At 52.0% G+C, this 17822-nt stretch overlaps 1 long non-coding RNA gene across 1 annotated transcript; it reads left to right on the top strand.

The window, feature by feature from the left end:
• Window positions 1-675: 675 nt before the first annotated feature.
• LOC142415896 (uncharacterized) lies at window positions 676-5221 on the top strand. Its single transcript, XR_012777572.1, has 3 exons — window positions 676-1402; window positions 3289-3442; window positions 4587-5221. It is a non-coding gene; the product is annotated as an uncharacterized LOC142415896 (long non-coding RNA).
• The last annotated feature ends 12601 nt before the right edge of the window (window positions 5222-17822 follow it).

Here is a 17822-nt window from a genome sequence, read left to right on the forward strand (position 1 = left end):
TCAAGGAGGTGGATTTGCCCCTGCTACAGGGCTGATGCACCTGAACCTGGCTGCAGGGAGGAAGGATGTGTAAGTGCTCTGCGCAGTGAGAACATCCCAATCCCTTACTTTGAATTCACTCATAACCAGCGATAAAGTCAATGCCGAAACACTGAGTCAGGGAGAAAAAGGTGTCCTCTGCTAAAGGGGCATTAATCCATGCCACAGATCAAGGGACAAACAATCCTGGAACACAGAGTTATATTAGGTCCGATGTTTCTTTATTTTGTCAACACTGGGGGGGATGTGTGGAATTCTTAAAAAAGATAAATCAAATGCTGAAACATCATGAGGAACAATAGTGAAAGCCCTGTTCTGAAGAGGGGTAGGGTTTTAATGGACTTTCTGAGCAACATCTGACCTGTGTATTTGGTCCAGGACTAAAAATGGTGTCATGGTCAGTCAATGAGATATTTGGCTGATGAAATCCACCTCGTTATGGAAGCTGAGGTTTAACCTTCTGCAGAACTTTACAGCAATTTTGAGGGAGATGGGGAGGCGGGCAGCCCTGCACGGCACCCTGCATCATTGCATGTGTCCTCCTCCGTTTGTTGATGGTTTCTCTCCCCTCCTTCGTGTCCAGCTGGTCACCAGTCTCCAGGCGAGTGACCTGGAGTCTCTCCAGAATCCTGGAGACTCACCCTTCTGCTTAGGTAGACTCAATGCAGGAGACGGTTCCTTTCTCCACCTTGGAAGACCTCAACCAGGTCTTCCAGAGAGGTGAGCCAATGTGGTTGGATACACCTCCTGGAAAAGGATACCTAAACCTCATTCATCCATGAGTGACAGTGATGGGAGAAAAGCCCTACTGCTTCCAGCTGCCGCTACCTATGGACAGACTTCCCCACTCTTCTCCACCCCCTGGGTACTGTGTCCTTTCCACGGGTGAGTACCTCATTCCCAAGGCAGGGAGAACTGGGGATGTGTCGTGTCTGCCAGGTACGGCGTGAGGCTGCTGTAAAAAGCTGAGAAGCCTCGGAAAGGCCCTTGGGAAGTCGAGGATTAATTCAATTTCCTTACTGCTCCAGGACTTCCCACTGCAGAATACAGATGGACTTTGGTTTTGCTCTCTGAAATGAGGTGGTTCCTCCTCCTGGGCAGAAAGAGGGGATCGTTTCCAAAGGCAGCAAGCCCAAGGTCCGCTCACTTGGGTCTTCCCCAGAATAGGACTGAGCGACGGAGGTAGAATGATTCGTTCTCTGAGCCACACCGCTGGTTTTTCTCCAGGAGATGGAAGGAAGCTGGGTGCTGGTAGCCGGGAGGCGAAGCTGCAGCTGGCCATGCCGGCTGTGAACAGCGAGGGCAATTAGAGATCAGAAGAGCTGGGGTGGCTTCGTCACATTTCCCTGCTGCCGTTCTGGAGGTAATAATATAATTCATATCAGAAGAGTTAGTGGGCTGAAAATGAATTGGAGAAATCAATCCAGAGGGTATAAATGAATTAGCATGTAAATGAGGACACTTGCTCTACATAGTTTAATATTGCCTGCAGCTGTAAATAATTCCAGGGATGGAATCAAAAGCCGCAAACAACTTCATTTTTGTGCTCCTCCCCCGTCCGGGAGCACCTGCAGCTATGACCGACCCACCCTTGCAGAATCATCGCATTGCAAGGGAATTAAAGGAGATGAGATGTATATACATTTTTTTTTTTCCTGATTGGCCATTATTTACAAGGCTGCTGCTCCTGGTTTCGTGCACCAAGTCGCTGTTTGTGCATGCACATGGCAGTCCGAGTGGCAGGGAAGGGGGAGGCGGGGTACTGGCTTGTGGTGAGATCTCGTGCAGCATATCACGAGCCATCCCGGTCACCCCGTGGTGGGTTGACATGTGTGTGAAATAGCAATTTCTCACCAAGACCTGCAGCATGAAAGGCCTTGATTGGGGTGGAGGACTTACCCCTCCTGGGGTGTCTACGGGTGGGAGAGGTGGGTGCTTTTAGAGCAGGAACCAGCCAGGGGGAGTGGCTGCTTAAATAAAAGGATGCTTGGAGCATCCTTTTATTTAAGAAAAGGAGAGACACCGTTTCCAGGAGAGACAGAAAACCGCTTGCGCTAGAAGCACAGTGAGACTTGGAGTGCTGTGTACAGTCTGGAAAACTGGAAGAGGTGCAGAGATGGGTCGTTCGAGTGGGGAAGGTGTTGGAAAGCCCCTTTATGAGAGCTGACTAAACAAGCACAGCTTATTTAGCCTAACAAAATGAAGGCTGAGAGGAGATGTGATTGCACAGGCAGATAAACACAAGGGAGGGAGAGGAGCTAGTTAAGCTAAAGGCCAATGTTGATACCAGAACATGCAGATACAAACTAGTCATGAATAAATTTCAGAGGGAAATGAGATGGAAGTGTCTAAGCGCCAGAGCAGAAACTATGGACGAGCGCTGGAGAGTCCACACGACCAGGCTGCTCTTGCACTGGCGTTTGACTGTAAAATAGGATTATAGGAGCAGGTCCCTCGAGATCAGGCAACTGTGTTTTGTGATCCGGGAAGTCCTGCCTGTTGCCAAAAGCCCCTTTAATATTCTGGCAGGGGAAGGATGCAGATCTGAGGAGGGCGTATGTCTCATTGAGTGACTCCAAGAGCGGTTGTTGAGAGCTTTTGGAGTGGTGCTGATGACAGGAGGTTAAAGATGATCCTCGACAGTCTTTTATCAGTGCTTCCCTCTTGTTTTTGACACTGACGGATCACTGAGTTCCCTCTTTCATCAGGTTGGAGTTTCAGGTTCTGCACTAACTAGATCTCCCAGGTGGACTGGAAACACTGATTAAGATGGATAGAGTGAAAGCAAGTCCATTAAATTGTTAATAAAGAATATTACACACATACCTTAATCTGCAGCTAGCCTGACACTTTATAAAAGTACATTAGGATATAATCCAATTGAAGCCACAATATCGAGAACATCTTATCTCATCACAAATTGAAATTATATCATATTCCTCATTTCTTAAATTAAAAAGCTAAAACCTTTTAGTTTGCTCTCATATGCTTGTGTAAAACTTAATCAGTGGTTTTAACAACATTATTTTTCAATATGGGCCATTTCTGCTCTCATTTATTTACAAGAGAGAACTTCCTGGTAGGAAAAGTGATTCAATTTGCAGGAGGATACATCAAGCACTTAAGGATTTTGTAGGGATTGATTGATTATTTATCGTGTTATCTTGCCTGGAGACGTCTGATATGCCTGTGCTTTTGCTATCTCTCATTCCACCTAATGCTCTTCCTTTGCATCTCGCTCCCCTCCAGTGCTAAGGGCACTCTTCCCGCGTGCGTGTGTCTGCACGAGCGTGTTGGAGGAAAAGGGGGTCACGGAAGGCAAGGCTGAGGCTGTCTCTGTTGGGACAAAGATGCTGGACTGGGCAGATACGAGAGGTTCATTTCACTGGAAGATAGCGCAGAGGTAAGAGAGGTTAAAGGGTGGTTTGAAATTCTGCTGGATTTTAACTGCAGGCTGCTGCGCTGCTCAGCCATAGATCTCCAAGTGTGTCAAATATGTCCTTCCTCACAGAGGAAGGAATTGGAGCACAGAGAGGATATATGGTTTGCTGCAAGTCCCCCCAGGAGCAGAAAACAGCCCTGAAGGGCCGTCAGCCCTGGTTGGTAGCTGGTCACCTCGGGCCACACTTCCAGGGTAGCCGTGAACACCTTCAGGTTGCCCAGTGAAGCGCTGGATGATGTCTGGGCGGCTCTGCGGGACAATGCTTCCTGCTCAGCCGAGCTGTCCCGGTGATGTACTGCCAATGGCTTGTCCAGGGCTCTTTGCAAAACCACCGTTGTCCCTACGCTTGTGATGAATCCGGTGACCCAACAAGGCCGGGCTTGGGGTGCGGAGAGGAAGATGCCACCTCTTCATGCTTAAAGGAAACTGCTCTCATAGCAATAGCCTTGCAGGGCAGGGGATGCTAATTGTCTTCTGCTGCCTCACTGCTAGCGATGGCATGTCCTCCATGGAGGTGTCGAGTCTGAGGCCAAAGGGGAGAGATGCGAGGTCTCCATTTGGGGGGGATGGCCCCCAGGAGCCCTGCAAGAGGGCTGGGGCTTGAACTTCATCTTGAACGTTGGTGCTCTTTGGCACTGTGGCATGGGTGCGTGAAGGAGGGATGCTGCCCACAGTGGCTCTTGGCCTCACATCCCTGGTGGGGCTTTGGGGCACTGGATATAGCAAGAAAGAAACCTTTTTTTTATTTTAAGCAAGAAAACAATGACAGCAGAAACTCCAACCAAACCCTCAACTGTTTGGACCGTGGTTGTCTTTCTGGCAGGGGGAGGCACTGGGAACAAGGACATTTGAGGTTTACTCTTTTCACCGCTTCAGATCTTGGCAAATTGCTCTCCCTGCCATAGTTTCCCCTGAGCAGTTCGAGATCAGCTGGGTTTATTCTTTTATGAGTATTGGAGTGCAGGAATTGCTCTCTTCTGGTGAAAATAAATACAGAAATCCTGAAGCACGACTCCGAAGAGAGACGAGCCTGCAAAAAAGCACCATGCTGGAAAGAGAGTACGTTTGGTTTGTCTTATTTTGCTTTTGCTTTCTGGGTTTTTAGGGTTCCTGTTGTAGGGATTGCATCGAGATGACAAACTAGAGAGGTTTGAAAAATGGAAACACGGTCCCCTGACTCCAGGAGCTCAGACTTAAATATCAACAAATACCTCAGGATGCACTTGTCAGTGCTGATGGAGCAGCTGACTCGGTGAGCATGGAGGTGAACAACTCCAGAGCCCCGCAGAGCCCCGCAGTCCTGATTCGCTGAACCCAGCGGAATAAATTCCTGTATAGGATGATCCATGTGCACGGGTCCCAGCAGGATCAGGGCCAACGTTTGCAAAGTACTATGAGATGCTTGGATGAAAGGGACTACAGAAGCGCAAAGTATTACTTTTTCATGATTACTGCAATTGCTATCCTTGGGGCTGTCCAAATGTTGTTGTTCCAAGTGAAAATATAAAACCGTTTTGGCACGTTTCTTTTTTGCGTTGTGATAAATAGAAATGCAGGAGGGAAAAAAAAAAAAATCTCCTCCGAACAGTGAGAGAAGGAAAGCAGTCCCTGTGCAATTTGTTACACATCTCATATGTCTCTGCTAGCTGTAGAGATATTTAAAGGGAGTATTTAGCCAACCCAGTGCACAGCCTCTGGAGTACTGGCTTCTGCTTTGGTCCATGCTTGGTTGAACCTTTACAGCAGCTTTATGATTTTTCGACACAGCATTTCAGGAGAGGCTTTGATTCTGGAGGATGCCAACTGCGCTGAGTGGGGCTAAGATGATTAATCAAATTATTTGAAGGGTGTTCGCCAGAACTGGGAAGTGACCAGTCTCCGTCCTAATCTCCGGATTGAGATGTCAAGCTGGCCTCCAGCTCAGAGCACTGAGCTCGCCAGGAGGCAGAGGGTGGAAAGAAATCTCCGGCAGCAAACAGCCTGGCGGGGCTGCCCGTGGTGGGGAGGGATGCCGGCTGTCAAGGGCCATGGGATGGTGCTGGGTGAGGCTGTGGGGGCTTTGCACATCAGGAAGACCAAACAAAGCTTCTCCAGCTGCTGTGGAGCACGAATAAGGTCGTGGTTGTCCCTCAAGTTGCCTTCCTCCCACCGGGCTGCGGGGAGGGAGGGGGAACGGCGGGGATGTGCTCTGCTCCTGCAGCTCCCAACCAGCCACGGGGCATGGGCTTCTTTGCTCCCACCCCGATTTTAGGTCTTTGCTGAGCAGGGTGGAGGAACAAGTGGCCTGGCATGGAAGAGACACAAGCACGAAGTCATTTTGAACTTGGTGCCAGCATCAGGTGCTTAGAGGAGCTGGGGCTTTGGTTGAAGTCTTGCAGGGGGTGACTTAGGGCGGACAGTGTGGGACCTTGCTGATGGGGTTGGCAGAGGGTTCCGCGAGACAAGAAACGCAGTGGGGAGCAGGGACTCGGCTCCGACGATGTGCTTTTCGGGGACCAGATGGGTTCATCGCGCATCTGCTTTTGCTTCCAGTAAACGTATGGATTTATCTACAGTTAAAGATGAAGCCAGAGCACCCGAGAAGGAGAAGGCACGTGCTGCAGCAGCACAGCACGGTGCAGCCAGAGCTAAGTTGAATGCTGCGGGGTTAAGAGGGAAGCCACCCCCACGGGGGCGAGGGACCCCCTGCTGCCCTCCTTCCCCTGCCTGCCCTGGGACTTGCGGGCAGATGGACTTTCTCCAGACCCAGGGTGAGTACTTGGCACCACTGCGTAGGGAATCCCAGGTCCCGGCTGTGCTCGCTGGGTGGCCGGCGTCCCCGCTTCTACGTGACCGCCAAAACGTGCCAGGATCCCCTTTGCAGCACGAGCTGACGGCACCTGGGGCGTTTCACGGACTGATGCATGAGCGTCCTCACTGTCTGCCCTCCCCGGCACGCTCGATGCCGCTTTCCTGCCCACCATTCAATTCTTCCTCAGGAAGCACCTCTCGCCGTCTCTCCTCTTCTCTTCCAGCACCAAACTGGGGGGCACTCGCCCTCGGCCAGAGCGGCGCCAGGGCCGTGCGTTTGCAGAGGCCCCGCTCGCCATCTGCGCGGCACCGCGCTGGCGGACGCTGGCTCCCAGCCAGGCCGTGGCGGGTCGAGCCGCCGGCAGCCCCCAGCTGCCTCGCCGGGCACCTCGAGCCCCGTGCCCATGGCACCGTGGTCACGTGCGGCCATCAGCTGATGGGGAGGATGACTCAGCCAGCAGCTGTCGGGCCCCTAAAATAATGACAAAAACAATTAGCAGTCCAAGCAGTAGCCTCTCCTTAATTATCTCCTCCGAGTTTAATTAACTAGCTAAATTATCAGCAGTAATGTAGGCATTAATTATGTCAAATTACAGTGTAAAAATCACAAAGTGTGGAAAATGTCAATTCAGCTGTGCTCACCTGCCGGGCTGAGACAGCGCTGGTGACGGAGGCTCAGCCCAGCGCAGGGGAAGGGGCTGCTCCCCCTCCCCGGGGGATGGGACCCTGCCACGGCACCCTCGGCGGGACCGGGGGGGACGCCGATGCCGACGCTGACAGGAGCCGGTGGCACGGTTCTGGTTGGGAGCCATTGGGGGCTGCCTGGATGGGCGCAGGAGGGGGGAGGCGGGAGCGTTTTGGCTCTGGCGGAGGGAGGGGAAGGAGCATGGCTCCCCAAACCAGATGGCTTGGATGCTGAATTATTAAATTATGAATATTAATACAAATCAGACACGGAAGAGGTAATAATTTTGCTGCCCTACAGAAATAATTAACATAATTTTGATAAATTACATGATAAGAGAATCTCAAAATTGAGGTAGATTTATCTTAATTAATATCTTGGACTTGCTCCGAAAGGTAGATTGTTCCACTGGGGGCCAGGGAAGGGTGAAGAAGGGGCCCCTGGCTCTGTGAGCCAGACCCTTCCCGGGGTTGGCATGGCGGGGACAGCCCCTCCAGGCTGCACCCCAGCCCTGGCTCAGCCGCACGGGGGGGCGATGTCGGGGTGATTCCCACCCCCACGGTGGGAATATTCCCACCACCCAGTGACTTATTTCAGGTTGCGTGGGTCGGTCAGAGAGCAGAGGTTTGAGCTGGCACCTCCGAATTCCCGTGTACCCAGTGCCACCCTCCGCTGGGCTCTGACGGGCGTTGTGCTGTGTCTCCGTGGAGGCAGTGCTGGGCGTGCGCCGAGGTCCGAGCCCACGGGATAAATGGCTTCACCAGAAACTGCTGCCCAAGTGGCCCTTGACTTGGCTTCGGGTGCCTCTACTTGGGCACACGTGCGTCACGACACGCGTGCCTGTTGTAGTCATCCATCCGTGCCGCTGTGCACGCGAGGTTGGTTAGTGGCTTCTTGCTTTCACAGTTTGTGCAATAATGCGGGTGTCTTCCCTTCCCCGTGTCTAGCCAAGGGCTGGGCGTGTGAGTAAAACCTCATATGCTCTCTGTGCTTGCACACGCATGGTTTTATCCTTCCCAGTGTATCCTTAACACCTTCATCCACGCACTGGAGACGAGCACGCTGCAGAGCCGGGCGAATGCTCCCTCCCAGGGCCTGTGGAGCAGCGTCTGTGCTGCACATCTCCGACACCACCGCTCCAAGGGACCGGGGCAGGGCTGCATCCCAAGCAGACGGAGACGCACCAGGCAGGTACGCTGTGTGTGTTTTCTGCAGGTGAACCACAAAAAGCTGTGCACGGCTGAACTGAAGTCAGTGGGGACATCCCAGGGTGGAAGTTAGCCTGGAAGGGAAGGGGACATTCAGTTATTGGGTTATTCGCTTCACCATCCGTCATCGTGCTGTTGGGCTGCTTTGCCACTGCCCCACATTGTTTTCCTTCAGCTTGCGTGACTCCAGAGAAGGCTGTGTCCCTCTCCAAGCGTGCGTGCAATGAACGGGCAGTGCCCTTCCCCTTTGCCGAGGTGCGGTTATTGCCAGGGTCTTTGTCTTGGTGCTGCTGCTGATCATCAGCTCAGCCTGCAAAGGTGCAAACCTGCCCGAAAAGGGTGTGTGGATGGGGTGTGCTTTAAGTGGCGTAAAATTTTGCACTGAAATCCCGGAGCCATCCAGGGGAGCGTAATCTCACACCTTCAGCAGAGGTGCAGCCCAGAGCAGACTCGGAAGCAGTGACTTAACCCCTGAAGCAGTAGACATCCCACAAGCATAGGCAATGCATATGCTGGTATGGATACGCTGTGTATGGAGATCATCGATAGCTTGTGGCATCGAAGCTGCCACTCAAATTACAGGGCTAATTGCGAAATTAAAGGAAATTATGCTTTACTATGACATTTTTGCAATACCAATTCAAGCAATCTAGGAGAAGACGTTCTCTGCACATTAATGGTGTCCGTTTAAATGTCCAGACCGGTAGCTCCACTGCAGTTAGATCTGTAGCCTAGTTACGTTTCAAGTATGTGTCTGCCAAAAAGCCTTATAGCTTGGTTACTTGATATATTTCTGACATAGGTGAGTGGGAGGAGTGCGAGGAGCAGCCAGGAGAGGCTGTTCTCAGGAGGCTTCGGTTTTGGTCTCGAGCTCAAGAGGTTTTCAGATTCACGTCCATGCGTTTGCCAGCTTAATTGGCAAAAGCTTTAATTTTTCAGAAGGGTTAGAAATCTTGTTGATCTGTTCCCACTGGCAGTATTTAAAGCCTCGAACACTTTCTTTTTTCAAAGAGCTGTAACAATGTTAACTAATACAGCCCCAGTTAAGCGTAATCTCTAGCTGGGGAAACAGAGTCACACGCTGCACGAGTCCTTAGCCTGGACAGGGAAGTTGCTGGGTCTCCGTCCCGTGCTTCATCCAGAAGGCACTGTCATCTCTTCCAAGCCTTCCCTGCTCTGCCTGATCCCCTGGCCTTGCCGCTGTAAAACCAAGCTGTATTTCATGGGTTTTGGCTGGGCAGAAAATAATGGGAAGAAGAAACCCAAAGCCACTGACTGCCATGACGCCAAGGCACAGGCTGGAAGCAGAGACTTGTCATGATGTGGCAGCATTGGTGCATCCAGGTGAGACCGGAGACGGTGTCCAGGATAATAAGGGATATTCCTGGGGCACAAGGAGCAGTAGGAACCAGTACAGGGAATATCGTTCTTGGAAAATACACAACAGGAGAGCCTTTGCCTTACTGGGAGCTTTCAAACATGGACCGAGTGCTGCAGCCACAGGTTAATTTTTTTAAGGAGAGTCAATGGTGTTATGGAGCATGTGGGCCAGCGGTCACCCTGACACCCCTTCTGCTCCCCACCCAGCTTGCGGGGTGGCAGAAGAGGGAGGTTTACCCTGGGGTTCCTTCTTGCGTGGACCCCATCCGACGGTGTCTGCGGCTGGAGCTGTCGGCAGCCCCGGCAGCAAAGAGGGATGTGAAGCCACACGTCTGGACAGTGCTGGAAGTCGTGTTAAAACAAGGGCACCCCGCTGAGGGGTACTGAATGTGGCTCCGTGCCATCCGCCACCTCGGCTGGGTCCTGCCAGGGCTTGTCCAGGTTCACCGGCCACCAGCCACCCGCCGCAGCCGGCTGAGCATACTGCATACATACATACTCCTTGCACGCATACTGATGGGCACCCAGCTCCCGCGGCAGGGCTGGTGCACCTTTGGGCTTGTATATACACATATCGAGACATTTTCCTTGCAACAGCGAGTTAGAGCCCGGGCTCTGGTGTTGCAGGAATACCCCGTGTGTATCGCGCCACACAGCCCCGGGAGCGTTTTTCAGCCAGCGAGCCTCACGCTGTGTGTAGATATATGCATGCACACACGCACGGACGAATGGACAGGCACCAGCACCCGCTGCATCCAACCATTCAATTTGAGTCCAGCCTTAACCCCTTCACCGCCGCAGGAGGCATGCCCTGGGGCTCGGTCCCATCGGGAGTGGGAGACGTGCTGCCGGTGGCACTTTGACAGAGCCGTTGAGATGGGAAGGATGGGGCTGGCCCTGGGGGGACCAAATTGGTCAGCTGTGTCCGAGGTAGGGGGTGGAGAAAGGAAACTGAAGCCCCATGTAATGTAGGTCACAAAGGAGTGATTTTAGGAGGTCTGGGTGGAAGGAGGGTCTGATGGAGCCCGGGGCTGGCAGGACCCCCCCCTTCAGGCAGCAAACCTCGAGCTGTAGGAGGAGGGTGTGGAATGTGGGGGAAACTGAGGCCAGGAAACAGGTGGATACGTATGGAGAGGGGCGGTTGTTGGTGTGCCGGCCCTGTTTCTGGAGAACAAGGACAGGGTGTGGGGGTGAAAGACATTTGTATGGGGTGAAGGAAGCCAAGCTGAGACAGCAGGAGAGCACAGAAGCCACCCTATGCGTGCACACACATGGGTGCAAGCAAGACGTTCCCACCTGGGAGAACACATCCATGATGCGGAGCCGGTGGAAACCTCGTCCTTCCCCGCCTCTCGCAACCTCCCCTCTGCTGGGGCTGAAGGTGGGGAGACTGGCTCTGCTTCTGCCTTTTGTGGTTGCTATTTCCACTTTGTTTCAGGTTTCTCCTCTGTTGGGACTTTGGGCCTTCCCGTTCCCCAGTAATTATATAATTACTTCACAACATGCTGCAGGAATAGTCGGGGAGACAGCTACAGCTAGCACAACAATGGTGACAAGTAAAACATTAATTTCTGGAGTTCTTTTAATTAATTCATCAGGAATCGTGCTGTGCGGGATGATTACGTTAAAGTGTTTAATTACAAATTTATATGTAATGATGCACTTTAATTACTTTGGACTGGTACAATATTATTGGGCCCTTTTCCCAAGATTCCTGGCACTGGGTTTGGGCTGCACATAAGCAGTGCCATGGATGCTTGTGCCTCTAAATTATTTACATGGCACGGGAGAAATCCGGTCCTGATTGATGAGAGCAAATTCTCCCCTTAGCTGAACGGAAGCGAGGGCCGTGGGGAATCCAGAGAAGGAAGGTCAGCATGGCGCGTGTGTGTCAGGCAGAACATCAGGGCATTTTTTGTTGGAAGAATCGAGGTTAATCTGGTGGAAACTGAAGTGATAGAGAGCCAGGCGCGATAAATATTTATCAAAGGGACCAGTGTCAGGATTCTGGTTCACCGATACAGATATGTCCCGGATGGATCTCACGAAGCAGCACGAGATGCTGCTGCAAACAGCCCTCGCCAAGCGCGTAGGGTGGTTTTCTCCAGCTCCACTCCTTTTGCTTGTCCCCCTTTCCTTTGTCTTGCCTCTCTTTGTGTGCACACGTGTGCGTGTGCATGCACGCTCATTTTCTTTCCCTTTAGGCTCCCATTCTCCCCTCATCCCGTCTCTATTTGCCTCCGTGCATGGGGAGCATCTGTCATTCTTCTTTCTCCTTTGTCAGCATCCTCCCAGGCTAGACGGAGCCCAGAGGGGCAGCCACGCTGTTAGAAAGGCCTGTGGGCTACAGTGCTTCAAGTTAAGTTTGAGGTTGGCCTGTCTTTAAGCTGCTCTACATGCAAACTAACGTTATGCAGTGCAGATATATGTGGGTGTGTGTGTACATATAGCTGGGCTGGACAGAGTAATCTGCAGGGCACGCACTGCCTTGCTGTCATGGGTTCGCAGTGTCTGGCACACGGGGGTCTGGCAAAACCTGTTTCATTTTGCTTGAATTTGGAGAGGAGGATCTGGCAAGGAAGAAATCAGACAATTTCCTCTTCAAGAGAGAGGGAAATAGAAATCAGCTTAGGGTACGTTACACTGGTGTACGCTGGCAGATGCACCGGTGAGGCTGTGTGTGGTGTCGCCGACACTTGTCCTACGGTGGGTTTGTGTCAGTATAATTGCAACCAGAACATGCTGTCAAATAGCAGCAAATAGACCCTGTGAGATGCTCTGCTCCACTGCAGCAGGGACTTTGCATGCTTATTTCTTGTGCGGTTGCACAGATGATGCACTGCTTTGTCTAGGACTGCAGGGTCCCGAGGTCCAAGCCATTTTGTTGCGTTGCTTGGCTTTGGACATGCAAAAAAAGGTCACTTGCAGTAGCTGATGTCGCACCGTCTTTTGCGTGGGTGCAAGTTGGTTTTATTGGCGAGCTGGTTTCCAGTGGACCTGGCTAGGAAGAAATGAAATGGGAGTTTTCTTGGGAGATGGCAGAAGAAGTGCTGGGGCAGAGGCAGGCGATGGTTGCCCTCATGGCCAGCAGCCCTTGCCTGCACCCTGGAGCGGCAGAGCTCGGCAGCTGCTTTGCTGCAGTTGGATTAAGCTTCAGAGCCCTGTGGTGAGTGCTGAAGCCACCTCATCTCCTCCATACAGACCGACAGAGCAAGTTTCAGAGCTTCGCCTCGCTGCTGGGCCCTGGCAGGATGGTACGTGAGAGCAACTTCAGTGGTTTCATCTCCTGGGGATCTTGGCGGATCCTGGGGATCTCTGTGTTGACTTTCCCTTCATTTATTTTTCTCAGAGTTTTGCAAGTCTTTATTGATTCGTAGCTATTTTTTTTCATCCCCTTTTCTAGTCTCCATCTTTCCTGTCTCTTCCCACCTTGCCTTGACCCCTCTTAAGCTGCTTCACCATCTCAAACCCGTGTTACACCACAGCAGTCCTGTAAAGGGAGTTTGTTCTCCCTTGCTGGGTCAACGGTAAGGGAGCCCAGGTTTGGGTGGGTAATGCTGAGGAGCTGCCATGGGAGGAAGAAGGTCAGGGCATGGACCAGGAGCAGCCAACAGCAGAACAGAAGGGGATTTAACAGAGGGGACCAGACTCCCATCTGCTCAGCTCTGGACCCAGAACACCTCCTCACCTGCAGAAATGGAGTAAAAATGGATCTTTTGGTAATCTCTAGGTGGCTGCTGCCTGGACTCACGTAGCTCAGATGACACCCCCGGGAATATTAGTTGCAATTAGGTCTACAGCCATGGAGAACTTCACGAGGAAAGAACAAAGAGCTCCTACAGGGCTTAGACAGGCAGGTGAGCTCATTGCCAGGGTGACTGGGCATGAAACTTAAATGGAGAAGGGTATGGGCTCACTGGGTCCCATCTGAAGTGCTTGGTGTTCATCTGCTGGATCATCAGATCATTGATGTGTGCAAAAATGGGGTGCTGTAAGGAGCTGGTCCCTGCAAGGTTCCCCATGTGAGAGCTCACAGCCAACACTGTCCATGCTCGTGCTGTCAGCTGGGTGCAGCTTCCGGGGATGTTCATTGTCTTCTGAAAGGTGTCAGGGCTGTTACAAGAGGTGGTGTAGCTCTTTTGCCATTAGCAGGGATGGCAGAGGGGTTCAGATGCCCTCCGGCAGAACAGGCAGCGCCTGGTCCGGCTGACGCAGACCCGCAGCACGGGGAGACTGCGACGGCATCAGTGGGTCATTTCCTAGTGTTAGTTATGGATCCAGATTTGCAGTCCAAGCCTTTCTCTGAGCTCCTGGCCCTCACCACACAGTGAAGATGGAAAGGAGCATGATGACTGTATCCTCCAAGAAGATGTAACGCAGGACATGTGGGATAAACCCTTGCAGCGTGGGGTGCCCACCCGGGGCAAGCAGGAGGCCAACAACTGCTGAGCGAGAGAGGTCCTGGTGAAGCGAGGCCATTCACGTGGGTAAGCAAGTTGGAAGGAGTCCCACCGGGAGCCAAAATATGCATTGCCCTGCTGAATCATAACAGCTGCTGCTCCTGATGATGCTATAGCTGAGGTGAGGGGGGGGAAACCCTTTTTTTCCATGGGAAGACGGGGTGTTTGCAAGCCCAGCTCATTCTAGAAAGTTTTGTCTCCTGCATATCCCCTCCTGTGATGGTCATGCTTTGCAGAGGCTGTCCCAGCAGATGGAGATGGTCCCTCGCTGCACGTGGAGGGGAGCGAAGCACTTCTCCCCTGCAGACTTCCCATGCCCCTTTCCTTTGCAACCGTCTTCATAAGATGCAACTGCATTTTGGCAGGGACCTGGGAGTGCCGGACGTCTCAGCGAGCGCAGAAGTGCTTCTTGCCACAGCTCAGGTGTTTCCAAGCCAGAGCTGGTCCCAGCATCCGGCATTGCACGTGCTGGGTCATGCAAGCCTTTTCCTGGCCGCCTTCAGAGGGAAGGGTTTTGTGAGCAACGGCAGGAGCAGGGCTATCCTGGAGGGTGGGTGGGAGACAGGGGGGTGCGATCAAGGTACAGGCAAAATGCGTGAGCATCACGAAGAGCAAACCAAATGGGCTCATGTTCATCCTGAAATCCTAGAGCGGGACATATCCTGCACATGTTTGTAGTAGCCATAGACTCTGCATGATGGAGTTTGTTAGACTGCCATGCAGGCTTTCGATGTCTCTTTTTTCTTTTTTCTTTTTTCTTTTTTCTTTTTTCTTTTTTCTTTTTTCTTTTTTCTTTTTTCTTTTTTCTTTTTTCTTTTTTCTTTTTTCTTTTTTCTTTTTTCTTTTTTCTTTTTTCTTTTTTCCTTTTTCTTTTTCACTTTCTTTTTCTTTTTCACTTTCTTTTTCACTTTCTTTTTCACTTTGACATTAGTCCAGGCATCCAGAAATGGTTTTAGTGCTGGTACTTACTGTGGGAGGAGGAGACAGGGTGCTGCACAAATAGCCCCTTCTCCCAGGCGCGCTGTGCTGGTCACAGGCACAGGGCAGCTTTCCAGGGCAGACCCCCTGAGCAGAGAGATTCATTCTGCCGTAAATAATTCCCATTTGTGGCTTTTCTCCTGCCCGCGCTGGGCTGGTTCAGGCACTGGAAGCAGAGGCTGCTGCCTCGCCGCGATGTGTTGGAGCCCTGCACGCTGTGCCGGGGAGGGCTCCCTGCGGTGCCGAGGAGCCTCCCAGCGCCACCTCCCCCCTCTCTGATGCTGGAGGGGTTGGGGGGCCACGGAGATGATGCCTGAGCTGTTTTAATGCAGCCGAGGGTTGCCAAAGGCTCCCCTTTGCCTGGGGTCAGGCTCCCAGCAAGAAACCCCGCCTTAGCCCGCAGTCCCTTCTCCGAGCCCCGTACCCAGTGGCCTTGCGGCACCTCGGCCGTGCCGAGCGTGGCTGGCACCATCCGTCGGTCCATCCAGGCTGCCAGCGCGGGGAACGGCTCCTCGGGCGGCAGGCCTGCCAAGGCCAGATGGTGTTTGCGAGCAGCGCCAAGTCCCAGCTGAGCGCTGCCCGGCGAGACGCGCGCAGAAGCTGCCGCCGCAGCCGGCGCTGCCAAACCCGCGGCATATGCTGCGCTCTGCCCTACACCTGCCAATGGGCAGCCTCCGCACGCCGCTCGCGTGGTGCCGGCGTGAAGGAAGGAGGAAAAGCGGCAGCCCCATCTGGAAGGAATTTAGCGGATAAACAAGGGCGGCGAAACCCGAAAATGAAAAAAAATCAAAAAAAGAAGATGGCGCAAGGGGAGCTGCAGCCACCCCGGTAAGGTCATGGGGCGCGGCGGGGTGCAGCGGGCGAGGGCTGAGCGGCACCCAGGGGTGGCGGTGCATGGGCACGGGGTGGCCGGGACACGTCCCCTGTCCCCCCTTTGCACAGGGATGCCCATTTATACCGGGACCCCTGTTTGCCCGTGCGCAGCCCGGGACTGGCTGCCCTGCCACGTCCCCACCAGCCCCAGCAAAAGGTGCTGGGAAAGTGCTGGGGGATATTTCACTTCTCCTTCTCAGGAGAAAACCCCAAATGATCATGAGCAAAATTGATGGGAGAATATACTTTCTGCCTACTTTGAATTTACTTCAGTAAACTGTACGCACTCGGGGCTCAGGTCTATAATTTATTGAAAGGAACCAGACTGGAAACCAGCTTCATACTGTGAGTAATTTCTAGCATCGCTGTAATCTATCACCGGGAGACAGGGCACTTTGTTTCTCTGAAAAATTATTTTTATAGTTGGCTTAGTAACAACAACAATTATTATTATTAATATTAATAACTACTTGTGTGAGGCCTTTCATGCACGGTTTAGAAAGTGTTTTGCACATGGGTCAATAGGTGTTAGCTGCATCTCACGGGAAGGGAAACCAAGGCACAGATTTGGCCGCTGCCTTGCTTAGCCTCACCCCGGCATGCAGCTCTCCCAAAATACAGCTTGGACCACGGGATGCTGCTGCCCTTCATGTATTTCTAAAATATTTGAGGGTTTAGTAGTGATGAAGCAGCAGATCAGGAAATTATTTTCTTTAAACTTTGGGTCTACTTGCATTCAGACAATTATTAAGAAAACTCCAGAAAGAAATCGCCCTTTCCATGCCATGGTGGCTAGAGCTGATACGCAGGTTGTGCCCCGTGTGCTCCAGCTCATCCCCTGGGAGAGCCCAGAAACAAGCACAACATCTCAGCTCGGAAATAGTGACTCAAACATCTTCTTCACTTAGTTTTAATGTAAGGGAAGTAGAAAATTTTAAAAGCCTTTGATTTCCCCCAGACTGGCTCCCCGGTGCCTGGCCTGAGCCCCTAACACCATCGTCTGGATCGTGAGGACAACTGCCTGGATGCAAAAAGCAGGACCCATCCTCAGCTGCAGCGGTGCCAGGGCTGAGATCCGTGGGACGCCCGTCCTTAACTCACCAGCTTGGCTTATTAAATAACGCAGTGCCGCTTCACAGGGATCTTCCCAATCCTACTTTCCAGAGTGGAAAAATGCCATTTCTGGGTAGAAAGCAGCAAAGATCTGCTGCTGAAAATGCACCGTGTGCTGGGGATGGCAGGGAGAGCCCACAGCCTGGCTCCTGGGGCAGACGGACATGGATGGGGACACCTCAACGTCACCCTCTCTCATCCTCTCCACTGCTTAGGCCACAAGCAAACTAAATGTGGTTGTTCTGGACATGTGTGAACTTACTGTAGTTTAAAGAGTGAAACTAGTCCAGGTGGAAATTGCATTCTTCTGTGGAAGTGGTGTAAACTTTCTATCCATACGTTGTTCAAGACGCTATTTTATCTGTAACGAGAGAGCTCTTCGGCAGAACTTTATCCCTGTCTCTTTTCACTTCTTGCTTTGTAGCAAGAATAATAATATTTAACATTTATGGAGCACATCTTCAAAGTCCATTTGCAGGTATTAACTAATGAAGCCTTGGGCTGCTCCCATGAGGTGGAGGGGGGCAGCAGCGTTATCTGCATTTGCAGGTGGAAAATTCAAGGCAGGAGAGGAGGTAGGGCAGGATCAGGACTGGAGCCTGGCCGGCCCCAGGCAGCACCCTTCAGTGCCTCACTGTAGCCCACCATCTCTGGGTTCACTTGCAAGATGTTCACCTCCAGTAAGAAAAGTGGGTTAAAAAAAAAAAAAAAAAAAACAAACAGAAAAAAAATAATTTTTTTCCTCCATTAGGAATTGTAGCACTTTTTTGGCATTTTTTCTTTATTTCTTTAATGCCGTGAAAAATGTTCAGAGCAGAGCCATGTTCCTTAATCCTGTACAGCGGTAATATAAT

The sequence above is a fragment of the Mycteria americana genome, chromosome 12, assembly GCF_035582795.1.
Source record: "Mycteria americana isolate JAX WOST 10 ecotype Jacksonville Zoo and Gardens chromosome 12, USCA_MyAme_1.0, whole genome shotgun sequence".
Lineage (NCBI taxonomy): Eukaryota > Metazoa > Chordata > Aves > Ciconiiformes > Ciconiidae > Mycteria > Mycteria americana.